The sequence below is a fragment of the Asterias rubens genome, chromosome 1, assembly GCF_902459465.1.
Source record: "Asterias rubens chromosome 1, eAstRub1.3, whole genome shotgun sequence".
Classification (NCBI taxonomy): Eukaryota; Metazoa; Echinodermata; class Asteroidea; order Forcipulatida; family Asteriidae; genus Asterias; species Asterias rubens.
The window spans coordinates 22,563,010-22,590,720 of NC_047062.1; the positions used below are offsets into that span (position 1 = coordinate 22,563,010).

At 39.1% G+C, this 27,711-nt stretch overlaps 1 long non-coding RNA gene across 1 annotated transcript; it reads right to left on the reverse strand.

Annotated features, from left to right (window-relative positions):
* On the reverse strand, nt 1–27,461 carry LOC117298293. The gene is made up of 3 exons (XR_004519960.1): nt 27,295–27,461; nt 25,609–25,723; nt 1–118 (listed from the first exon to the last, which is right to left on the reverse strand). It is a non-coding gene; the product is annotated as an uncharacterized LOC117298293 (long non-coding RNA).
* Nucleotides 27,462–27,711: the final 250 nt, after the last annotated feature.

Below are 27,711 nucleotides of genomic sequence, written 5' to 3' on the forward strand. Positions count from 1 at the left end.
GGTGCGCGATACAGTAACGTCTGCAGCTCAAAGTCATCGTAGTAGAGCGACAGCTCGTCGTAGACGCAGTGGATTGCGTTACCGAAATCAATCACCTTAACGCCCGCCGACAAGTCCTCTGTGACAAGGGGAGCAAATGAGAGGGAATGCAGGGTTTTAGTCAAAGCCAATTTGATTAAGTGAGGGTGTTGTACCCATAGAGAAGCCATCAAATTTACCTTGGAATAATGTCCGATTCTTTCGTCTCTAGAGATAGGGGTGGAGCTATCTTGCATTTTCTCTCAACAAGACCAAAGCGGCCTGTAGGGGTAGGGGTTGGGACTTTTGAATGGTGCAGCTAAATTGGCTTTTCTCTCAACGATTAAGTGAGGGTGTTGTACCAATAGAAAAGCCATAACATTCTCTAGGGTTAGGGTGGGGGTCTCTATCATCATGATGCGGTTATCATGGCTTTTCTGTCCATGAGACCAAACTAAAGCTGAAAGGGAAATTAGTCTGTCTCTTTATTGTTTATTATGGAAATCAGTATTAATACATGCTACTTGGTACAGGAAAACTACAGGGAGCAGAGAGCTAGCCAGAGGGGTGTCTGGGTGTTATTTGACACCCTATTTTAACTGTCACATAAGAGTTATAATATTAGAACTATAGGGCGCACTGGTGATGCTGATTGCACAAACACGACGGGACCGCAAGGAGACACGCGCACCATTTTGTTCGCGCGTTGAACACGAAGTACACCTTTGAGTTTTTGTTTATTGAACGCTATGCGATGCTGTTTTGTCAACTTACAAAATGGCCACACAAACACATGCTGTGAGATGCCTGTTTTGTCAACTTAGAAAATGGCCACCTGTGCGCATGCCGGGGCCTGATTTAGGCCAGTGCGCCCTGTAGTTCTTATATATAACTCTATGACTGTCACTTACAAGTTTAATTTTCCAGCAAATTTTTACGCCTTTTTACTAAATCCTGGGTAAAACCTTGCAAGGGAGGGCAACATGATAAAGGTCTAATATCTAATTATTTATTTATCATTGAGAAGGGAAAAGAAAAAAAAAACACAAGTAATCCAAGTCTGCCAACCCTAATCTTAATGTCACAAAACAAATCACCATGGAGATTTTGTCAACTCATCTCAATATGAATCTTTAGTGCTTTGTGAAATCGAGTCCAGGGTTTTGAATGGGAGGAATCAAAGATGGATGCATGACAATGACTGGTGAGCAACTTAATAACCATGAAACCTCTATCGAACCTCTGTCATTATTCCTTTTTTATGAAATATCAAAATAACCGGCTCTGTTCCAAGAAAATAAGGGGATACACATCCCAATATGATTTGACTCATTGAAGAAAAAAATCACAAATACCATGATAAAGGAAGATTGTGACCAGAATATGTAATCTACCATGCTTGTCGAGCGAGTGTGACTGGCAATCTCGGTAACTAATATGTTTGATATATCCGTTCAGACAGACCCTATTATTTCAGAGCTTGCGGGGGATTTGCTTTCACAAATAAGAGACCACTATCAAATATCATTATTCTAGTCAGTGTTCAGTTGTAAACACAACAATCTATGCTTTTTCTGTGAAGAGCAGGTATCCGATTGAGTGTCTGATGAGTCTCAATTCCAGGGCCCAATTTCATCGAGCTGCTAAGCACACAAATTTGCTTAGCATGAAATTTCTTCCTTGATAAAAACAAATTTCTATTTGTTGCATATTGGTTATTGCTGGTATTCAGCTGTTGTTTGCTTATCTTGAAAATCACATGGAAATTTGGTTGATAATCGTGTTTTTATCACGACAAAAATTTCATTCAAAGCAATTTTATGTGCTTAGCAGCTCGATGAAAGTGGGCCCAGGAGTGTGACCATGTCTGGGCTGGCGGTTGTGGCTGCGGTTGTGGCTGATGCCAAGGATGTTGTTAAGAGGAGTCTAAAGGGGGTTTGGTACCATTTGTAGATAATATTTTTGGCCATGACATGAATCCATACACCCCCCTTGAATGAAGATCTATGTGATATAGTTTACCTGTAGAAATTTTAGCCTAAGTAGTGGCCAAGTTTTTGAGAGAAAAAAAAGGAGAGATTTTGTCCATCTCTAGAAATGATCCCATGACCCGTGAAGTCTGCTTGACCTAAGTGCCAAATTCCCTTCTTCCGCAAGCGCAGTTTATTTGCTTACGGTAAGCAGAACCATAAAATTGGGCCCAGATTTCATTCAAAACTGGGTTTGAATCCCCAGCCGTGACACTTGTGTCCTTTTAAAAACAAGACACTCAACCATTGCTTCGTCCTTCGGATGGGATGTAAAGCCGTTGGTCCCATGTTTTGTGTAACGCATGTAAAAGAACCCAGTACACTTATCGAAAAACAGAAGGGGTTTGCCCCGGTATTCCTGGTTGTGGCTGCTGTATGCGCCGTAGCACCTTGTAAACCCTTATAAGGTGCTAAATAATTGGGTCTCAGACTTCATCACTGCAATAACCTATCTTTCTGAAAGTTTGTAGATACTCAGCGCCTTGAGTACCTTGTTTGGTGGATGCGTGCACTATATAAGACTTTGATATTATTACTCTTATGAATATGAACTCCAAAGAAAGATATGTGGGAGGGGGGAATTGGGGATAAAAATCCATAAACTGAATCCTTCTGAATGGAACAAAAAGCTTGGGAGTTGATTGATTTGCCTGTGAGGATAGCGAACCTGTCTTTGTCAGTTCAACTCAGGTGTCACCTGGTTACACACAAGTTGTGCAATCAAGATGGAATAAATACAATCAAATTAAACGCACGTATTTAAGGCTGTGTGATCAGAGCACACTGTCTGTGTGCTTTATTACGCAGATGTCCCGCTTTCATAGACGAAGAAGAAGAAGAAGAAAAAAACCTGCCTCAAACCCTAACTAACGCTGTTGCCTAGCCAAGTGGAAAAATTATTTGATACTGTGAGGAAGTTCTTACATTTGGAAGGTTTATTATACAACCGGACAGTGAACCTTGTCCGTGAATTTGAACAGGCATTGGAGAGAAACTATTTAATAGCACGATTCAACAGGACAATGTTGAAATCAAGGTTACACAAAACCTACACAATCAACTGGGGTCTATTTGTGCTTAACAGTTTTGATTAGTGGTCTGTATTCGTTAGGTTTTCTTATGAACATTTGATTGTGGTTACACCATCGGTAACTCCTGTCGACAGCTAGTCTAAACGTTGAGACCAAACAAGAAGTCCCCTCGATCCACTAAAGCAAAAGCAGTAGTCCGATTTTCTAATTTCCGCCCAGGTAGTAGATACAAAGGAGTACAGTTCTTTTCGCACCTGCTGATAAGTCTCCTGGTTTCTGAAAATCTACTCAGAGGTAGCAGAACATAAATCAAGACAAGTTCTCAAAACAATAATATTATTTACCCAGCAAGCACACATGGTTTTGTATACATTGCCTGTGATTTTTTTTTCACAGGACTCTGGAAAGAACTGAGTACACAGTGCTAAAACTCAAATTGGTGTATGGGTAAAAACCAAAATTATTACTCTTTATCCCTGATACAATTTTAACATCTATTATATCGTTGCAATAGCCGCTGCCAAAACGTAGGATTCGAACTGCCTCTAGCGACTGGGCAATCTCTGTGGTATAGTTGGTTCGTATCCAACCCGAGTAATAATGCCTGTGATTTATTTCACAAGACTTGGGAGAGTATACAGTGCTAACACACATCATTGTATCTGTAAAAACCACAAAGTAACAATTAATATACATTGTTATCTCACCATGCAATGCCCAAATCCCAGCTAAGGTTTGCTCAAGAAAACATAACTCCGATTTCGGCTGCATGCAATTTATCTCAGCTTTGGCCGTACAAAAATGAACTATGAAACATTTAGTTGGAAGGTTAAATAAGTTTGACTCTTTGACTTCCTTTATTACAACGATACATTGTAACACCCTTTTGGTAACTACTCAAAATAATTCCTAGCATAACATTTTTCTTGTTGACAAGCACCGGAGAGCTGTTGATTGGCTTTGTCTGAAGTTTTTGAGCAAAATGTAATTTCTCACTCAATTATTAAAAGACTTCAGGCCTTAAGTATTTTATTAGGCATCTGAAAGCACCATAATTAATTGCAAAACAAAGATATTTTTTCTTTCATTATTCTCTCGCAACTGACTTCGATGACCAACTGAGTCCAAATTTAACAGATTTGTTATTTTATGCATATGTTGGGATACACCAAGTGAGAATACTAGTCTTTGACAATTACCAAAGGTGTCCAATACCTTTAACCCCAAGGATCCTGCACCGAACGTCCAGACAAGTTTGTTTAAATATTCCCAGAACACTCATTACTCCTCAACTCACTTCTAAGGAAGTACCAATTATCCTGTGAAATCTTGATCTCGATTCCTACATATCTATGAAACCTTCTTCCTTCTAGACTCTCTCTCTCTCTGATGTGACGACTATGACTCTAGATCGACACTATATAGATAAGATGCGGTGTCTGATTAGTCTCAACTCAAATGGTTCAATGACCACAAACTTTCTCTCTCTCCCTAGTCTTGTGTATCTGTCTGTATGTTGACTGCTGCTATCTGAGAATTTCAAATTCCAATATGGTTAGTCTGGGTACAATGACATCGCAGCCACTGACAGACAGGTCTTTTAAGGGGTTAACACTTTTAGTTGACTGTAACCCAATTGTTGCGATCCTTATCTTATGAAATGTTCAGATGCATACTTTTTTGTATTATTTAGATGTCATTAGCCTGCAGGGACCGATTTTACGGTCCTGCTTCTGAGGGCATTATGTACTTTCCACACCCCCCCCCCCCCCTCCATTTGTTCACCCCGGGGGATAGAAATCGACTATCGCAGGACCCTCAAATAGTCAGGTAGTTTAGTCAGGTAGAGGGGAAAGTTTTTCCTCTTTGCTCCCTTCCCAAGATTTCCTGAGTGAGAAAAAAGAATTTGAACAGCAGACAGAAAAGTTACCATTCTCTGCTAACTAAGTCAGCTTGAAACTTTGTTGTTGTAAAGTGTGGGATGCATTCACACATTGTCAGGTTTGGTCTATAATACAATTAGTGTAGTTTATATAATACTGGTTTTGCGTATTTTTTTAGCTCCTGGTAATCGGAGGTTTTTTTATGAAGAGTGGTCTCCAAAGAAATTGTTTCGCAATTTCTGACGCATTTAATTCTCTTTGTCCTGTGTACATCTTCCTCCTTACACAATGTGATAAACCATACAGCAACTGCTAATTACATCAAAACCAGCACATGACTTCAAATTGCCCACAAAATAATTGCTTTTGTTGCATCATTTATTTCCCTCTCACTCCACAGAATATTTCTGACACCCGAGATGCAACCAAACAATTAAACCTGCTAATTGCACAATCACTACCAGCCGCCATGCACCATAAGTCATTAATGCGACTTCAAGTTCCGAACCCTGAATCCGAAGCGGCCAATGCAAAGAGGTGAATATCCTAATCAAACACAGTTGCAATAGTTTCACGTTAAACAGAGTCTCTCAAGCCGGTGCATTCAATCAGCCAGAAAAGAGTCAGCCGGTGATATCCCCGGCCCCCCGCTATCGGTCCCCGACCAAAAAGAAACTGCAATCTAAGCACGATCCTCTCAGGTGTTAAATTGTCTCCAGCGTTTTTTATTCCCAATCTCCTTTCCGAAAAAAACCCCAAAAAAACGTGTTCTCAAACAACTATTAAAAATTGACTCCACGCTTGAGGAGGCTCTCTGCGATACAAAGTGGGCTTTGAGATGTCATCTTTAATTGCAGTTTATTGGGTGGACGGAAGAAACTTGGTTAGAGTTTGACTAGAAACCTGTGATGGATTATTGGCTAATACAGATCGTATGAACCTCGGTGTACTTTTTTCCAGCGGGCCGCCGACAGCCAATACTCTTTGATGTACTGACAACAGGCCTGATACTTCACGGAGGCAATGAAGGCGATTGCCTCCATGCCCCCTGGTCATTGTCTTGGTGCCCTTGTAGACATGATCCAGTATAAAGTTACAATTTCCTCATAGGGTGCCCTTTACCAAGGAGAAGATGCCTCGGTGCCATTGCACTTTCAAAAACGAAGCATACAGGTCCACGACAAGCTCCGTTGGGTGGTTGGAGCATTGAAGTTTTGTTCATCGCATGAGCTATACAATTATAGAGGGCCTAGGAGTGCTGTTATAAAAAAAGGCAGTGGACACTATTGGTAATTACTCAAAATAACTATTAGCATAAAACCTTTCTTGGTGACAAGTAATGGGGAGAGGTTGGTGGTATAAAACATTGTGAGAAACGGCTCCCTCTGAAGTGCCATAGTTTTTGAGAAAGAAGTAATTAGCCACGAATTTGATTTCGAGACTTCAAGTTTAGAACTTGAGGTCTCGAAATCAACCAATTAAAAGCACACAACTTCTTGTGACAAGGGTGTTTTCTTCTTTCATTATTATCTCGCAACTTTGATGACCGATTGAGCTCAAATTTTCACAGGTTTGTTATTTTATGCATATGTTGAGATACACCAACTGTGAAGGCTAGTCTTTGACAATTACCAATAGTGTCCAGTGCCTTTAAATAGTCTGAACATTGACAAACTTTTGTCAGTGTTTTGAACATGATCTCATACCATGCTTGAAAGGAATAACTTGTAAATAATGCATTGCCAGACAGCAATTTTGATGTTGTTTTAAATTCCACAGTTTCAGACATGAACTAATATTGATTCGCTTATGAGAAGTTGCATGCCTGATTTCTCAGATTGCGTAGTGAGTTCAACAGAGGGCGAGGGTTTGGGTACTTTTTGTAAAAAACAAAACACAAACGTCCCCAGATGTACATTAAACTTGCACAGTACAGATATTGATGGTAGAAAGCTTCCTTTAAAATATTACTTGCTGATGGTGCTGTAGTTTATGAGAAATGAGTATAAAAAAAATCACAAGAATAATTTTGGTCTCAGTGAAACAAAAATTATACCATGTAGCATGTTTATGATTTACGTGACACTCCCAAAAACCTTAACCTGTGATTTCACCTTTTTTTCCCCTAAAAAAACTTGACGACTAATGAAGCTGAAACTTCCACAAGTAATTCCTCTTTTGAATCTTCTGGACTTTTTGCTTTCAACTGTGACGCCTTCTCTTTAAACTTTAAAACTTTAAGAATTAAATCGCACAAAATTCCTAGACTCTCTTTTGGTTCTTCTGGAATTTTTTCTTACAACTGTGACCCCTTCTCTTTAAACCCCTCTTTTCTGAATCATAACATAGACGAGTACAACAAAGAGTCAACCTCTCCAAAATCACAATGAAAATCGAGCAGCAAGAGACTGACCACAAAGACTGATGACAGCTTCAATTGAGCAGCAAAGGTCTTCATTGCACTTTTCTTTGTCTCGCCAGAAAGAAAAAAAGGCAGAGCATAGCCACTTTTTTCTTTTGTCGGCGCGCACAGAAGCGCCGTAAAACTCATTTAGTTTAGATGATGGCAAGGTTCGCTGGCAGAGGGGTTATTACCCGAGGGGGGTATGTGCTTTTGGAAACATAAATAAATGCAGGCACGCTTTTATGCAACCGGCCGCCACACCGTGCTTCAGAGGTAAATTGCATGATTTCTACCTGAGTGGGTTTTCATTTCCCTCGGTGAGCGCAAAAGGTTGCCGGTGGCTTACAAACCTTTTAACAATCTCAGAATTAGCGCGATCTGACTAATGGAATGAAAGCACAAGAACTGTTTTAAGCATCCGGCTCAAGTTAATCCCATAACCGGTGATTTTTTTGTCCATGCATCATTGCAGAATTACTATGCATCAAAAGTAGAGCCTCACAGGGTTTAATTTTATAAAGAGAAGCCAAAATATTGCTTGACAAATACCTTTGCTAAATAAAAATTGAGCCAGGCAGGCACCAGATTAGAACCTCACAGTGCCCAATTTTATAAAGTTGTTTAGGAGAAAATACTGCTTGACAAATTTTGTTTTGCTGCACAAAACTTTATGCAAAATATGATGAGGACAAACAAACCACAACTGCCACTATGGTAAACACGGCTCTGTCACATCAGTTATGTCTTCTATGCAATACTATCTGGAGGACGGTTTTGCATGTGCAATCGTGTCTGCCCGGACGCTGCTGCATAATGCAATTGTGTCTGAATTGTGTCCGCCCAGACACATTTGCATATGCAGTTGTGTTCACCTCCATGCAAAAATGTCCTTGCAGTAAATTAAACGGCCTTGGTCGCCATTTTTAACAAGCTAAGTGCATGTCATGAATGACATGGGAAATTTTCAGCCATTGGGTATTCGCTGTAATCATAAAATACTTGAATATTCATGCTGCATATTACGTAGGTTCAGTGCATGCACGCTCGCTTACGCGCGCACATACATGTACAGTCATGTACATGTCCGCCGGACGGTTTTTGCCTCGCCCCGGACATGATTTCATATGCACAACTGCCACTGTGGTAAACACGGCCTCAACCAATGTTGGGAGTACTCCCTCATGAGAATGAGTTAGTTTCGATCCGCCCATACTAATTCTAGTATAAACCCTCACTCATCGACTTTAATAAACCTTTCAGGTAAAGTGGAGTAGTACCATGTACAATGCAGTCCTACTACTTGCCGTCAACTCGCCGTCAACTCATTTTCGTGCCGTCAACTCATTAAATTTATAAATCGGGCATGGAAGTGTTAAGTCTGGGCTTACCTACATATTTCTCATGGTTTTTGGTTAAAATTTCATTTACAAAAGCGACTGTGTGTTGTTAAAAAAATAGTTCCGATCATTGACATCTTGGGCCAAGACTAATCCATGTGAAAAAGTAAGATGGTGGCCGACGGTTTTGCTGCTTCGAGATAGTTTTTTCATGAGAAAAAATTTTTATTCCGAAGGCGAATTTTAAACTAAAACTTACGTGAATTCTCTTTTAGCTAATACTTTACAGTTCTATGCTTCTTTTGTGGATTTTAAGTGTATATTGGAGGAGTTGACGGCGAGTTGACGGCACAAGTGAGTAGACGGCGAGTTTACGGCAAGTAGTAGGACCCTGTAGAATGTAATGCATTTGAACAATCCCAGAATAAATGATTCCATGATAAAGCATGTTAATGTCACATCGCCTAAAAAAAAAAGCACTACACTGTACAACAAACGGACATTGACTACCCAAATGGTGCAACTGCAACATACATTATTGTAACGATGACGGTATGTGAAATGGGTCATATAGGCACATCAGTGAAAAGTTGGTGCAGCTTTCTAATGGCTGGTATAGTGATACAGTATCATAATAGGTTTATTAAAGAGACTGTCATCTATAGCACTGCCATCCGCCAAGAAAACAAATACAATTTAGCAGCAATCCTTAACTCAAGTTCACATGGGTCTATCAAGATTATATCAACAAAAAATTAACAAGCTATTATCAAATTTTTCCTAAAAAAAAAGTATTATAATAACAACTCTAAGGAAAACGAGATAGGGCTGGGATTGTCTATAAAAAAAAGTACGCATGAAAACAATATTGAAAAAATAACACAACATAAAAAAGAAGACTTTAAAAACGTACAAACATTTTTGTGCTACTGTGCATTCCCACTTGGGACTTTCATTCCGCGATGTTTGCATAGCATTTTACAGCGTAGTTGCGGTAGGTTTACAGCGGGGAGCTGTTCCCAAAGCATTTTTAGCGCCCTGTTAAGTTACCATCCTCTTAGGTTCTGTTTTCTTTCAGATCACAGTTGCGGTAAGTTGGCGGTAGTTTACCATGCGTCCCCATAGGATTTTTAAAAAATTCATTCTACAGAAAAAGTCTTGGTACTTCAAAAACATGAGTCCAATGGGAATCAGGCTTTTTCTAAACTGAGGTACTTACGCAGCAGGGATCACTGACCGCTCAGCTAGACACCTGACATGCCAAAATTACTTAGATCCAATTAACTGAGCCCCAAGATGATGTGACCTTAATCAGACAGGTTGTTAGATCTGGCATCCCCAATTATTTGTTTGCTCACACAAAAAGTATTCGAAGACAAAATGAACTCTTCTTATCGGAGGTGGAACTCCTATAATGACACAGGATTAATTAGTTCAGAAGTAGAGTGGAATGATCGGGGAGGGCAGGGGGAGTGTAATTGGGGTGGATGAATTTTGCTCTTGGTGAGAAAATTAGCGGTGTGATTGAATGAATCAGTTCAGGATGGCCATTGAGTCTGGAGGCGTGGGTTCATTGGTCGCTTAAGAGTGACATTATGAAACTGTCTTTCTACCTCTGTTGAAAAAAAAAAACTGCAGATGTGGTAGCGTGATGTTTGCCCCGGTCATAGAGGTAGATGCCCTGCTCAACTGTGAGGGCTTAAATTGTGAAGGTAATCAGGGCGAAACTGATTGGCGTTGCCACCTCCCATTTCAATCTAATTTGAAACTGAACAGAAGCTGAAGGGGGGAAAAGTCTAGCCTTTCTTGTAATAAAGAGAATCCAAAGAACTAATTCCTATTATAAAATAGATATATTGCAACTGCTATCTTTGATGTAAAACAATGGAAAAGTGCTTGAGTGTTCGCCCTATCTCACAACTCTCAGCCAATGATACATGTAATTCTTCAAGCGTGCACAATTCATCAAAGATGGAGGCCAATGACGTTAATTGCAATCCATATGTAGCAATTACACATTTATAATTGCTTTTCATGAATAACCCAGACAGTTATATCCATTCTAATTGGTCAAGTGCAGATCACTTGACCATGTTTAAAAGTGTATAAGTATAGACATGGTACTAAGTATTAAAACATACATCGCATGTTGCTCAGTCAATACACGGTACTCTGTGCACTCCAATAAACTAGTTTACGCGTGGTTCCGGCTTGCTAGTTCAGTTTGAAAAGCTTGCCTGTTACATTTGAAATATGGACCAGTGAAAAAGGTGGTGGACTAGTGAAATGCTAAGCAAACTGAGGTTGAGGGCAAATCCTGATGAGATTATAATCAAGCCAATGTTCAAGCCGATCAAGCTCACCTAGCCCGACACTAGTTTGTTCATTATTTAAGAAGTTATACATGTACATCGACGTAATTGAAACAATTTACTTGCTGTGAATCAATGGAAGCACCATTTATGATGGCTAGGACATGTTAAGATTGATCTTAACAGCATAATTGATTGTACTTGCTAAGTAAAAATGTGATGTCACAATACAAATCACTATGGTAATACTGACAAATTGTCCTTCGATTAATTGATTTGCTTTGTGAAATCCAGCCCTGGAGGACACCTAAGAAAGTGGTTAACCAGTTTGCGAGTGTTTATGGTGCGCCAGAAAAGGTTTTGTTTCCCCATCAATCAACTAGTTGCAGGGTGTCCTTTTCTTTTTGTTCCATGACAATGTAACAATACCACTGGATCGACACCGCCATAGATTGTTCTGACTAATTAACAAAACTAATCTAGAGTGACCTTGATCAAGATAATTGCAAAATTGTGTCATCTAAACTCTCCCGGGGATTTTGATTGCAAAAATTGTATTTCTGCGAAAAGAGATTTTTGACGCACTGTTGAATTTTCGCCAACAATGAGAAACGCCCCAATAACCTTGGATTATCACCACCTGGGGCACTCACTGTAATAGTAAAGACAATAGATTCACGCATGGATACACTTCTGATGAATAAACTTTCTGATTGATCATGAAGCGCTCTGTTTCCATAACGAGCTTGTACATCTTGCAATCCTTTCCCTGTGAATGCACTCACAGACGTCAACACTTAATTACGCAATTTACCTCTACAACACTGGTGACCACACCTGGCTTCCAATCTAAAGGCACTGGACACCTTTGGTAATTATTGTCAAAGACCAGTATTCTCACTTCGGGCACCTAACAAATGCATAAAATAATAAACCTTTGAAAATTTGGACTCAATTGGACATCGAGGTTGCAAGAGAATAATGAAAGAATAGAAAAAAACACCCTTGTTGCACACATTTTTGTGCTTTAAGATGCCCTATAAAAGGCTTGAGGCCTAAAGACATTTGATGTTTTAGTGAGAAATTACCTCTTTCTCAAAAACCACGTTACTTCAGAGCGAGTTGTTTCTCACCATGTTTTATACTATCAACAGCTCTACAATGCTAGTTACTAAGAACGTTTTTATGCTAACAAAAATTTTGAGTAATTACCAAACAGTGTCCAGTGTCTCTAAAACGAAATGAAGATAACCAGACACCTCACCTGCATGCTGTGGTGTATGCAAATGTATAATCTGCCTACAGTCACACACAGGCAGACATTGCATTAGTAAATATTTGATTGGGAAAAAAGAGAGAAAGGAATTAGGTGATCATCTCAAAAATTACATGCCTCAAGAAAGACCATCTGTTTTCATCACAATTCCAAATGTCCAAACCCAGTACTGACTAGTACATGTAGCTTTCATAGTACAAATGAAGGGAGGGGTGTGGGTGACTATTTCCCCTGCAAGCCTCAGTTTGGCCACATCCATTTGAATGAAGGGGAATCCAAATTCTATGCGATAATTAAGGTCTTTTCAGAGACTCAAACTACAAATATCTACAGAATAGTTACATTGTATCCCCATTGCATACACAACCTGAATTATTAACCCCCAGAAGTTACTACCCCTTTGTTGAAAATATAAATGTGGATGCTGTCCTGATGCATTTGGTTTCCCCACTGTTTCCTATCCAACCCCACCCTCCCTCCCTCCCTCCCCCAAGACATTATCAAAATACTGCTATCTCATCGGGCAATTTGAGAACCAAATCAGAGACATTAATGACCTGCCACGCTATAAAGCTGCCTTTGGCTTTTTTAGGGGGAGGAAATAAGAAAGGGGAACTTTTACGTCATTAACTTTGTTCATTGCCGTTCGGGGTTTGTATTTCCGACTGATTTTGTTTCCTTCTACAGAGAGAGGCTTTCTATAGGGGTGAGGGGAATTGGGTCAGTCGTGGTCAGAGACACGAGAGTAAAAGTTAAACAACTGTTATCTGGTGGAACACCAATTAGGCACGTTGGTTTGTGGAACTGCGAAACTATAATCTGTTAACCAAAAAGAGACAGCCTTTTACCTATATTGATTTAGTGGCTGAACAGCCGATATTATGTATTCATTGGATTCATTATACATTTGTTTATGTTTTGGTCAGGTGTTACATAGATTCAAGGAGAAAACTGGCCCATAAGATTAATCTGAGGGGTTCTCTCCTCCTTGGCTAGCTGCCTATAAACACACAGTTGATTTAGGAGCAGTGGTTCGCGCAATAGCAGCATCATGGGCAAAACGAGCCACTAACAGCAACACTAGAGCACATTTTCAATTTCCTTAAAGGTTGGAATTCATTCACATATGGACTCGTAGGATGCCAAAACTCACATGAAGTGAACACAAGGAAAATCAGGTTGGGGTGATAGTAACGTGGATAAGGCAAGAATTGTCCGAAATGTTTTGGCCATGAAAAGTATTAACAAAAAAACATAAAAAAGAAGGCTGAAACAAAATTTGGACTGTGTACACAGGATGAACATTCATTACTTGCACAGTGGGGCAGAGAAGAAAGAAGAAAAAAAAAGAAAAGAAAAAAAATGGATTTTGGATGCAGGGGACCAACTAGATATGGTCCAGATAATAGTTAGTGTCAGGGTATTCCTAAAAAGAATGGGATGTGCTGTTATTTGGCAACATAAAGCAAAAGTGAACATAAGGAGTATAGCATCAGGCAAAGCCTACAGGCATCATGCACCATGAATACTAACATCAAATTTGGCAATGGATGCCCTATGCAAAACTAATACTACATTTGGATTTGTCGATGCAAACACTATCTAGCCTGGGACGCTCTGTCACTTGGCAATGTGAAATATAAACACATAAAAAAGTGGAACTGAGGAGTGTAGCTGGAGGAAACTCTATCAGCAACATACTCCAATAACATTAACTTTGTATTTGCGAGTGCATACGCTGACTTGGGATGTTCTGTTACTTGGCAATGTGAAATAAAAAGTTTAACCTGATGAGCGTAACTTGAGGCAACGCCATTGGCAATATGCACAACTAACATTAACTTTGTGTTTGCTGACATACCCCCCCCCCCCCACTTAAAGTTTAAGTTCATTGGTTGATTTGATGTCTGCAGGAGCACCTATGAGCCACTGACGAATGTGCCATGCATGATGCTGATTGGCTTAAGTCATCCAGTGTGAAACGGAAACACAATCAGTAGAAGCAAATGGGTTGAGGTGACCTCTTCAGCCTGGCATCTTGAGCCACAAACTGTAACTGCCTATGTATGAAAGTATGTTCTTCTTTGTGAGGTGGGAAAATTCCAGGTTATAAACTTTGAACATGAGCATTGTCTGAAGAGTGGAGTGAGCCATTAAAGGCACTGGACACTATTGGTAATTACTCAAAATAGTTGCATTAAAGCATAAAAACTTACTCAGTAGCGAGTAATGGAGAGCTGTGAACAGTATAAAACATTGTGAGAAACAAAAAAACTTTGTTTTTGAGAAAGCGATAATTTCTCATTCAAATGTTAAAAGACTTCAGGCCTGAAACCTTTTTATATGAATCTGAAAGCACACAAATTTGTGCAACAAGGGTGTTTTCTCTGTCATTATTCTCTTGTAACTTTGATGACCAGTTCAGCCCAAATTTTCACAGATTTGTGAGATTACTGGTCCTTGACAATTACAAAAGGTGTCCCGTGCCTTTAACCTTAACTTCACATGTGTGGTGCAGCACAGTGCGAAATGTCTGAGAGTGTTGCGCTACTACATTCATGTGCTACTAAGACACACACACGCAGTGTGAATATAAAGGGGTAATGGCTGAGGCAGTACTGTATTTTCTGGACTTTTATTTCCTCTCTTCGGGCTCAATGTTGGTTGGGGAGGCATGCCCAATCATGCCCACTTGTTATACACAGCCGAGGCAAGTGGTGTTTCAGCTCCAGGATTGCTCCGGGCTGAAATGTCAACTACATCCGCTGTGCACTCTTAGTAAAGATTGAGCGAACATCAGGTCGCTGTCCGATTTCTCTCCAAGCTAAGAGCGGAATTATGAGCTGATGTTTAAGTTATGCAACCAGACATGCCTGTCCAAGAGTGCACAGGATGAAGGTTAAACAAAGTGTGAACAAAAAACGTGGCTTTGAATGCAATGGGGATTGTTAACAAATCTGTGTATGGCTGTATGATGATGGCAAACTCATATTACAAAAATACATCACTCATTGAAATATTGTCACCAAGTGTTGTTATAACAACTGAAAATCAAGGTTTTTCACTAGAGAACGAGTGCTCTGTGTAGCGAGACCAAGTGCATCTTTTTTTTTGATAATTGTTTTGAAAATATTTATACTTCATTAGAGTCATAAGAGCTATGCAAAAACATGCAATAATTTCAGTGCTTTCGTTTTTCTGTTTTTACACAGGAAAACAGCAACTTTTTTTACTGAAATATCATTAAATGGTTAAATCTTTTATTAACAAAGCTACACGCCATCGCAGCAAAAAGCTGAATTTTGTGATGAAATTGTAAAGAAAAGGCCTATTGTATGCAGCATTGAAAACTAAATAAATTAATCACTTTAAAGATTAATGCAGGAAACATCCCCACAATGCAAGTTGTTGAAAATATGAATATTGCAGCACTTCAAAGATTTCCCTGTCCAGCCAGACAATAACTGTTAAATTTGCATTCATTGCTCTACTGAATTTGTATTAATTTTTTTATTTTTTATTAATACAATTACTTTGTTTTCTTTATATTTTTTATTTAACTACCTTTTGTTTTTGAGGGGAATATTTCTTTGCTATGCAAACTAAGAATGTGTGCAAATTGGCAGTTGTCGCTGCGGTAAGGCTATTACTAAGGGCAGTCTATGGCTCTTTTTAAGACACGGGCTGCGGCTTTGGATTTGGCTTCAGGCTCCATCCTCTTGTCTGAAGCCCTGAGCGCGTATGCAAAGCACCATGGGGCCAAGCTAGCCTGAGCCGACTCCAAAGCTGAAACCATGGTTTCGAAAAGGGCCTAGATGTGTCAATGCATTGACAGGAAGAGTAAGCTGTAGCCATAGCTGTAGCCATATCTGTAGCAGCCAATTCAGAAAAGCCTTATGTGTAGGCACACACAAGTTTCACATGGCATTTTGCAATTTGTATTTTTACTTTTTGTTTATGGCTGTAAGCCCAAACTTTCTTTGATTAGAAATGAAATGTGTTCTGGAAAAGGTCGATGAATCTTGGAGATTTTTGTAAACGCTTTTATTTGGTCATTGTCTGGGGAACTGAAAAGCTAACTACACATGCAGTATTTGCTTTCATTAACTGTTGGAATTATATTTCCCTTGAGTCATATCCTCTAAGCTTAACTTCTAATTTGTTTGATATTCATCTAATTTATGCGTCCCAAATGGTAAACCGTTTCGAGAGCTATCTTATCGATATGAGTTAATATGGAAATACAATTTACATTGAAATGAATTGGTCTGGGAAAACTCTACAATTGTCAGCCCCCCCCCTGAACATATAACAACCAAAACAGACACTTGACACTAGATCTTAAGCCTTTAATAATTTAATGGCTGACAGGCTTCTAAAGATGTGTAAATGAGGAAGATGGTTCAACGACCCATGAGTCAAGTCAAATATCATGTACAATGTATTATCCTGTTGAAGAATCCCATGAGTTAAAGGAAGTGGACACTATTGGTAATTATTCAGAATAACTATTAGCATAAAACCTTACTTGGTAACTAAATAGGGAGAGGTAGATAGTTTAAAACATTGTGAGAAACGGCTCCCTCTGAAGTGATGTAGTTTTCGAGAAAGAAGTAATTTTCCACAACATTTAGAATTTGAGGTCTCGAAATCAAGCATCTGAAAGCACACAAATTCGTTTTACAATTACCAATAGTGTCCAGTGTCATAAGCCTTTTTGAGATATGGAGGACACAATGCTACAACAATATAAGGTTTGGGTAAATTTGTGTGTTTGCACCCAAACCAAACAGTACACTCCTATCTTGGCTATTGGATTTTGAAAGTGTGAACTTTAACTTCTATCTTTTTTAGACTTCAAAAAAGCACTCTCTGCCCCTTACACGGACGTCACTTGTGGCTACAGCCTGTATATGGAATGGCCGTAAGATTTACTTATTTGGTGACTGTATGTAATGAAAATGCATACCTATTTGATATGGCTCACAAAAGAACTACATGTAAAGAATATTGCCACTACCATTATGCTATTTTCACATTTCCTAGTTTAGGCCTATGACAGCACTCAGAAACACCAATCTTCAATGAACAAAATAAACAAAAAACACTGTTGAGGCTCTGGTTTGTGGAATAGAGAAGAGCAGACAAGACTAAATTGTGTCAAACACAAACAAACCATGACCCATCATTCACGACCCCATCTCACAAATCCCCATCTGATTCCATACAAACAGTGTCATTCACCTTGTTCCATCCATAATAACAAATAATGAAAAAAAAACAAAAAAAACTTCAGAGGCCAGCAATAAACCCGGGAGGCCCAATCTGTGTAAATATCCATATAAATATTACTAGGAGACACCTTTTCAACAAAAGAGCATCAGCTCTACTTCCTTGAATTTGACCTTGGCGTAAATCAGTTTTCGTGCTTAAACAGGATAGACAAGAGTACAATTGCTCTCCAGTTTCTACATCAACTCCTATCCATTACAGTCTCTGGGGTGTACTTCCTCACCAGTTGCTTTTTAGTGCTGCCTATTATTATAGCATCATCAAGGATAACCTTTTCCTCTTTCTTATCTTTGACACTTCCTTCCCATCTCCATTACTGTTAAAGGCACTGGACACCTTTGGTAATTGTCACTTGGTTAACAGGCATCCTACAGAAACAAACCTGTGAAATTTTCGACTCAATCGGTCATTGAAGTTGCAAGAGAAAAATGAATGAAAACATACCCTTGCTGCACAGGGGTGACCTTTTAGATGCCTGAAGAGGGTTTCAGGCTAGAAGTCTTTTAGTATTTGAGTGACAAATTACCTCCTTCTCACAAACTACATTATTTCAGAGGGAGCCATTTCTCACAGTGTTGCATACTATCAACAGCCCCCTCCATTGCTCGTAACCAAGTAAGTTTTTATGCTAACAATAATTTTAAGCAAATACCAATAGTGTCCAGTACCTTTAATACTGATAATGGTTGGCCGACTGACCTTGCCTCAAATTGGTGTCAAAACTTCCTTGATGGGTTTACACTGATTGCCATTTTTTAATAATGGTGTCTTGAATTTTACGGGAGGGAAAAATGGCGATTAGATGCATGGGCAGTCATACCTGACATTGATTTGTTTATTTATGTATATATTCCAATCAGAAGTGCATTGCTCATTAAAGGTGATGAGGTAGAACGGGTGACTATATGAAGAAAGTTATCAGATAGGAAAACTTATAGAAAGTTCTCTTTGTGTATATAGAATAGTTCTTGTTTCTTGTGCCAGGAGTGTTATCATTGACAGACATGACACACTAGAAATGTTCAATTTCATTATTTTTAAAACACTTAGGGGAGTAGGCAGGCAAGTAAACCCTCAGGTACATGTAAGTGAATAAGCACTTTAGGTAGAAAAGAACCCTTAGTTAGGTAAACCCCCTGGTAGGTTAAACCCTCAGCTAGGTACACCCTTAGACAGTTAGGTAAACCATTAGGTAGGTATCTGGTAACCTCTCAGTGGGATGGTAAACCTTTAAGCAGCTATGTTCTTAGATAGGTAGGTAAACCCTCTGGTAGGAAGGTAAACCATTAGGTATGTACATAAAGCCTGTGGGTAAAAAAAAAACCTTTAGGAAAACCCTCAGGTAACTTAACTCTTTTAGGTTAAAGAAAAAACTTAACTCTTTTAGGTTAAAGAAAAACTACCTAATCAGTAAGAGATGGAGGAACCAAATTCACATAACAGTTTACGCTTCAATTTGGGGGGAATTCCAACCTCACAGCGGAAAGGCGTGAACAGGCGTGAAGAGCGTGTGACACTACAGAGTCGGCATAGACTTTGACCCTGACAAAGTACTACCTCTTACAGTCTTTTGTGATACTCCAGTCACTTCACTGGGTTATTTTGTTCAGTTGAATTCTTACTCCCTCTTCCTATACGAGTACAAGCCTCACATGTGAGTAATATCGTAGACTAATAACCCTCAAGGTGTTTTCCCCCTTTTATTTTATGAGATATAAATTGCAAATAAGTTTTGATAGGAAACATTGTGTAACCGGATTATCAAATAACCCAAGCTAAATCAATCAAAGATTACCCCTACACCCCCCCCCCACCCAACACACAAACCCCACATACTTCTTTTCACGCTACTCAGCGTAATTTCTCCCCTCTACAAAGTGCTCGCCCATTGTCAACCGCCAAGACATGATTTCCACACTGACAGGAATAAAACAAGGGTAGACAAGCCATTATCTGATGCCTGGTTAGGGTCATGCACTTAAGCCAAGACATATCCAAACTCGTTGCCTCATTTGAGATTCAACGGGGAAAAAAAGTACATTGACCTTTAATGAACTCTTTAAGTATCTCAAAGTACAAAGACACTGTACTTCGAATATTTTTGTTTCCCTCCGCCTCTCTCGCTCTCCTTCAAAAAACCTTTTAATGGCCCATTTTGTAAAATGTTTTGCAGCAATTATAGCGGGGCTTGATCATTGGATCTGGTTTGTTACCCAACCGAGAAGGAACGGGTAAAATAAAAAAAAGACAAGACGAACAAGAATTATTGATAATTGAGAAATTGCAATTGATGGGTTTGGAATTCTGCTGGATGCTGAGGTATTCTTTCATTTTAGGAAAAAGTACAGTGACGTTTGACAAGAAGGGAGAGGAGGGTTGTGGGGCGGGGAAAAAGAGTGCAGGTTACCTGATCGAGCTACCCCCTTAGGCCTAAACTTCCAAATCTTGTAAGTCATCTTAAAAAGGAGGTCTCACAGACATAATGAGAATGAAATGAGATGGGAAGGGGGGAGGGCGGAGGCGGGATCCTGGAGATTTCTTCAAGATGACTTGAGGGATGTCATGCTTCGATGGACTTATACAATTGTTATGGGTCGATGAGACCCGTCCATCCCATTGATCTTATAACAAGAATGTGCAAAGTAAAATAAAAGTCGTTATAAATTGTGTTGTAGTGTTTTGTGCCCAGGTGTATTACTTCTGTTACTGTGGCTCAACTTTTACCACACAAGTTTTTCCCAGCATTGTTGTTTATTTTCTAGAATTGGATATGTGTTGCACTTTTTGCAGAAGGTCAAGGCAACGCGTGAATAACTAATATTCGTCTGGACCAGCAAGCGCAAATAGTGCACATCTGATAGTGTTTTTTATGAATAAAGTTCAAACTAATTATAAAGAAATAATACAGTTGCACTGTGTTTTTTTCTGTGAATATGAATCTCACTGCTGCAGAAAATGCTGCCTAAAATCATGGAAATTGATAATTGGCTGAATAAAGGGGAAAAGAAAACTATAACGACCCAGGTGGAGAAAACACTAGCAAGGAAGCTGATTTTTCTTTTACTTTCTGAAATTTGACCGAAAAATGGCGTGCCGTGTTGGTTCACCATGTTAAAGGAAAACCACAAAATGTTGAGGCATATTTGTGTTGATCATTGTGTTCTACTTTTAGAGCATCTTTCTAACAAATGGTTTCAAACGTTTTTTAAATTATTTTGTTTTTGATAATTATTTTGCTGTCAAGCAAGTTCGCCCAAACAAGGCTATAAGCCACTCTCGATAAGCGGCGACAAAGACAAAACATTTAAGATGAATATAGCTTTGATTTGTAATTATAAGGCGGTTTAAGAAGAGAAAGTAATAAGAGGTCATTCCAGACTAGACAGAAGCGCGAGATATTTTAAGAAAAGGATTGAAATGCTGTCAAATTTCTGCAGATGTACAAAATCCTTCCCCATGAAATAAAATAATCCTTCACTCTTAACAGTTGAGAGAAGCGAAGAGAGAAAAAAGCACACTAGAGAATTCTCACAATGATACCTGATACTTTACACTAAGTGAGGTTTTGAACACTCACTCTGTAATTCTGATAGCTTGTTATACCACAGAGGGAAGGAAGGTTTAGAAGACTTTTCTCTCCATTACGTCTGGAGCTAAGCTGCCTGTACTTTGACGAAAATGTATGATACAGTAAGTAAGTTAAGCCACACGGAACATCGTCAGCTAAGTTGGAGATTGCACAGTGAACAGAAACATCACAAAAGGTGACTGATCACCTCCTGATGACCCTTCACTACTATTTGTGTCCGACCAATAGGATGACGCCCTCCCAGCAAGTTAAAATATGATTGGTCACAAGTACACACACTGTAGTGACCAGTCGCAAGTAGTGACCAATCAGTGAGTGTATGTCCTCGACCAAGTACTTTGAACCCTGTCCTTTTGATACTGAGCTAAGAATTGCAAATGTTATCCCTGTACCATTATGGAGTTGCTTAATGTAAAGTCGTCAGTATATATTGACTGATCTTGGACTGGAAAACTAGGCTTGGAAGTGCATGTCATGTATGGGATTTCCATAATGTCTTCCAGGTAGATGTAAGATGTCTGGTTACACAACACTGATGTCTTTGTATTCTGTTGTGTTTTTCTCAGAAGCGACTAGGGACATGTTTGATTTCTATGTGTTATGCGCTATATAAGAATGGTTAATTATTATGAGGTGAAAACAGTACCATCAAATACTTCAAAGAATTGAATGTGGGCGTTCGATGACAAAGAAAATATTTCTTAACCGTGTACGATTCATTCAGAACGAGATTCTTGGTAAAGACCTCCAAAGGTTCTGACATGGCCTGGTCAAACATTCTCTCAAGGAACCTCTGGCATTCTCACAAGAGTAACCCCTGTATTCCACCTTCAAAACTACTGCATGTGCATTTCACTCAGACCTCTGAGATTCTTAATAAAGATCTCTGAGGTTCCTTCTAACCTGATCTGACATGCTCTAAAAAAATATATATATAACAAAACTCTGACATTCTCTCACCAAACCTCTGACAATCTCCATAGAGAATCAATCCTCCTGTATCCCTCCTTCAAAACTACCACAGGTGCATTTCACTAAGACCTTCCTGACATTATCAGTAAAAGACCTCTGTGGTTTTGATATGGCTTGTCTAACATTCTCTCAAGGAACCTCTTATATGTATAGAATCTCTCAAGAAACCTCTGACATTTTCACAGAGACACCCTCCTGCACCCCTTCTTCAAAACTGTCTCAGGTACATTTCACTCAGACCTCTGAGACTGGCAATAAAGACCTCTGAGGTTCTGATAAGGCCTGGCCTTACATTCTCTCAATAAACATCTTACAATCTCATCACACGACTTCCTGTGTCCCTCCTTCAAAACTGCCTCAGGTACATTTCACTCAGACCTCTGAGCTTATCAATAAAGAATATGAGGTTCCTTCAACAACCTCAGAGGTTCCGACTAAGCCTGATCTGAATGCCCACAATAAACTTCCAACATTCTCTTACAGAATATTAAAATATACACCCGTGAGATTCCTTACAAAATAAGTCCCCTCTGCCCTCCCTTGTCCTTTCCAATCACTGCAGCTGCATTTCCCTCGGCACTTTTCCAATTTATTCTATGAATATTTTAGTGAGTGTTCCCGCAATATTCTTGTGCAATGATAGCTGTTATTTTAAGACTTTCACTCCAGATGACCACCTGCCTATATGTGATCCTAACAGAGAGATGATATATTTTGGGAAAGAATACCCAGACTTCAAGAAACAAGATCTCAAGCTTAAACTTTAAGTTTAATATGAACATATTCCTGATGGCTTAAATGAATACAATCTTCCAGAAGTCATTATTGTGCAATCCTTCAAGACTGTTCCTTCTGTACTTTTTATAAATTTACTCTACGTATTTATCCTGTACAAACTCTATTATATGCTCATATGCATCGTATGAACTGCAACTAAAACAAACATGCTCAGTGTGGCTGCCTTGTGCAGCAGATCAAGAAACAATGGACCAATGCCCTTTTCTTTCTGTTCATGGTGCAGAGGATCTTTTTACATCCAGTCTAAAAGATGTAGGCTTGATGCTAACAAGCCTTATCATGGGAAAACAAGACACAACAATAGAATGGTCTTCCACCTGATTACCGACTACAGTCAATGATGATTAACTTGGCTACTATGGCTATGGTTACAACTGTTGCTAAGGGTGTTCCATTGTTAAGGATGCCTGAGGCCGTGTCCGAATTGGCGGCTGCAGCTACAGCTAGATTACCGAGTCATCATACGTTGAAGTATAGGACGTCCTTAGCAACACACTTAGCAACAGCTGAAGCCGTAGCCGTCAATTCGGATATATGGCCTTGTATTGCAATACGATGCATCAATCTAGCTGTAGCCAGAGCTGTTTTGTAGCCACCAATTCGGACACAACTGAAGAAACAGCTGGGACGAGAAATGCTAAAAATGTTAAAACTTCATAGAACAAATTGTGTACGATACAATATTTGTAGCCACCAAGTTGAATACAACTTAAGGAAGACCTTGTCTGGGACAAGAAATTCTCAGAATATATTTAAAGCTTCACAAAACAAATTGTGTACAATGTATCATACATTTTTTGTTGTAGAATCTGCTTTTGTCTGGCAAAAACATACTGCGCTAAACCGCTTATGTTAATTGGTCCCCTGTTCGGGAGACAACCTAAGGAATAGCTTACTGTCTGGGACAAGAAATGCTAAGAATAAATTTATAGCTTCAAAGAACAAATTGTATTCAATGTATCATAAACATTTTTGGGGGGGAAATCTGCTTTTGTTTGGGAAAAGTACTGGCTGAACTGTTTTATGTTAATTGGTCCCCAGATTAAACAGTCTTTTAACCAGGGATGCGATTTATATTGACAAGGAAATTTTCTGAAACCTTCAAGTTTTAAATTGGGGATCTCAAGGGAAATAATGCTGTATTTCTACCTCAGTATGAACCCAGGAATGGTTAATTCAAAGGGGATCCTACCATGCAATACAATCGTAGTTTAGGGCCTCTTATGCTATGTACATGTATCTGTATACAGTGACATAGAAATCAATTTCATCGCCTTGTTTCCCCCATCCACTTCCTGAGCAACCATTGAATAAATAAAAACAAATCCTTCTCATTTGTTTTCCCTCTTTTGTCTTCTTCATTATTTTAGTTGGTTTACATCACAAATTGTATTATAGAACTTTAATTTGTTTAGAAGGAAAGTAGGAACAATATCCTACCTGTTTATGTGGCTATATTGTGTTTTCTGGTTTCCAATTATGTTAATCACAATTTGTTGTTACGACTCTTTTTTCGTTATAATCTTGTATGTCCCACATATGATTGAGTTCATTACATCGTAATTCAGAGCTATTGGATTTGTGCATCCGGAATGAAACAGTGAGATACAATCCTTGTTTAAATTTGTGCAATAATTGCATTTGAAATCAAGAATACTACCTACATGTACGCCTACTCTATACAATTGTGTGATAAGCAGAGAGGTCATGAGGGAGAAGGTTGGAATCCAGTCTACTCTGGTGAGATTTGAACCCAAAACCCCAAGATTCTACAGCAGATGTCTTAACTGCTATACCTTTGAGCATGTTTAGTACTCTATCTGCTTCTTGTAAAGTCCTTGAAACTCACCCTTTTCCATGTTAATTTCTTTCTAGTGTGCTATGATCTTGATGGAATAGCGCCTTATAAATTTTAATTATTATGTAAATGTTAGTGACTAGAAGAAGGTTTAAATCCTATAATGAGCAGGGGGTTCCGAATGTGAGCATTCCTAAAAAATGGCTTGCAGGCCTGAGTCTCCCTTATTCTAGACCCAGAGCTAGAGCCTCCCAGTTGTTACAACTCAGGAGGTTTACAGACTCTGTGCATCAACTTTCTGGTTTGGACACAATGTTGATTATTTTGTCCTCATATTGGTGACATGCTTCATTACGTTCAAGAAGATATGCCGTTGATTTCACAAAACTATACTAACTTAGGATTAATCTTATGACTTAGGACGAGTCCCAACCCTGCACTGTAGCATGCAGACCTTAAGATTAATCCTAAGTTAGGGCGAGTTACTCGTCCTAACTCGAGATATGACAAGTCTTAACTCTTTGTGAAATCGCTGTGATGGCTCAAGGAGATTTTGCGAAAATCCTGAAATCAGAAAAAATCTTGAGCAACCACAGGCCTAAAAAAAAATATACATATATACAAAATAAAATAAATGTCTTTTCTAACATTCATGACAATTTCATTTATTCATCATTCATCAAAGCTGTCCTCCTGAGGCAGGTCCCGGAGATGGCTTCCCAACCACTACGAGTCTCCATAGGTCTCTGTTTGTTGCTTGCTAGGATGTCCTGCTGCTCCCACAGACGGTATGTCTCCGCAGAAGTGCTTAATACATGTATCTGACAATTCATGAAAGTTTAGTCCACATTTAGTAAAAAAGACTCACCTGAACGACACAGTATGTTCTCTGGCTTGAGATCAGCATGAATAACATTCTCCTGCTGAAGGAAACCGAGCACTTGCAGCAAACGTAGAGCGACCTTACGCACTAGCTCTAACTTCTGAGAGAGAGAACAAAAAGAACCATACAAAACCTGTTATAAAATGGGTGATATTACACAATAAAACCATTGGAAAAAGAAGCTCACGGGTGATGCTATGTTTACCAGTGTCACATGGTCAGAAAATTGGTGTTCTGGGTAATTTTTGTAACTTGTAATGTTAACAGATATTTTGGTGATAATACATTTTGACAATATAATTGGCATCAATCATCAAGAAAGCCAATTCAGTGCTTATAGGAATTAAATTGAGTGTTTCAAATCAACTGGTTTCATTACTAATTAACTGTTGAGTGTTCTTCAACTTCAACCAAACAATATTTTTAATTTATAAATAATGCATATTTGTGGCACCCCATGCCAAACCAGGCACTTCCTGTGTTTATTTGCTCTTCACGCATATAGATGAGAGCTTTCAAATAATAAAACATAACCCGTTCTTAAAGGCAGTAGACACTATTGGTAATTACTAAAATAATTATTAGCATAAAACCTTACTTGGTTATGAGTAATGGGGAGAGTTTGATAGTATAAAACATTGTGAGAAACGGCTCCCTCTGAAGAAATGTAGTTTTCGAGAAAGAAGTAATTTTCCACGAATTTGATTTCGGGACCTCAAGTTTAGAATTTGAGGTCTCGAAATCAAGCATCTGAAAGCACACAACTTCGTGTGACAGGGGTGTTTTTTTCTTTCATTATTATCTCGCAACTTCGACGACCGATTGAGCTCAAATTTTCACAGGTTTGTTATTTTATGTATATGATAAGATACACCAAGTGAGAAGACTGGTCTTTGACAATTACCAATAGTGTCCACTGTCTTTAAGTGTGATGTAATTCCACTATAAGCCTAGCCTTTTTTCAAGGCCTCCATGGCTTGGGCAGCTTTGTAGTGCCGCTATCCCAAGTGACTGGAAGGGGAGTCCACTCACCACAAGAGCCTTTTACAACCTGTTTAAAGTTAACGATTAACCGTTCAAAACGCGGGCTTTCTCAAAAATGTTTTACAAACAAATTGAAAATGCTAAACTCCATTACAAAAAAGGCTTCAACGGTCTTTACGTGATAACAACAAACAATATAAATAAGTCTACAGGTATTTATTCGCTACATTTACAGGGAACTTTGTGAGAGTAAATCCTCCTTCTCATGGTAGCAGAAAAAAATGAAGCAAATAACACACTTAAAAATTAACCAAATTATCTACACAAATGATAAAACAGTATTTTGTTTATTCAAAATTACTTGATTTCATCTTTGAACAATCAAATTCCCAAAGATTGAAGAACGTCAAACTGACATAGGATCCTATCAGAGTATGCCAATAATTAAATTACCCAATTAAGCAGTAAACAGACACCTAGATTACCATCACAGGTGTAGAGAAAAAATCAATACAACCAAATAAAGCAATACTACAACACCACAGACAGACAAAAAGGCTAGTCAATGCGTACCTAAATGTTGCTACAATTCACAGGCTATCCAATTTCAACCCAGCAGTGGCTAACACAACCCGTCCCCACTACACCTCCCTACACCCTACTGTATACATCAAGATATATACTCACACTTCCCTCATCATCCGCCGTGGTCAAAAGGATACAAGTTTAAGCCTCTCCATGTAAAAAACACCAACCTCAATTAACATTCCCTGCGCATCCTTAAAAACCAAACCACTCCGAACATCCTTACTATCACGTAGACCCTCCAGAATGAGGAACCTAGTACCACCCAATTCCATACTACAACACTTATTGTACCCTCCACTACATGCAGACTGTTTTTTTAATAATGGGTCCCCAGCCTTTCCTTTCCTTCTCTTTCTTTCCACCTCCCCTGGCTTTTCCCTCTCTCTCTCAACCGCCGTAAACATGTACACCCACTCATTACGCCCACACACAAATCCATTTGCTCGAGCTGGTTGGACGGCCAACGACACGACAAACGCTCTCCGCACACCCCCCTTCTAAAAACCCTGACGGATC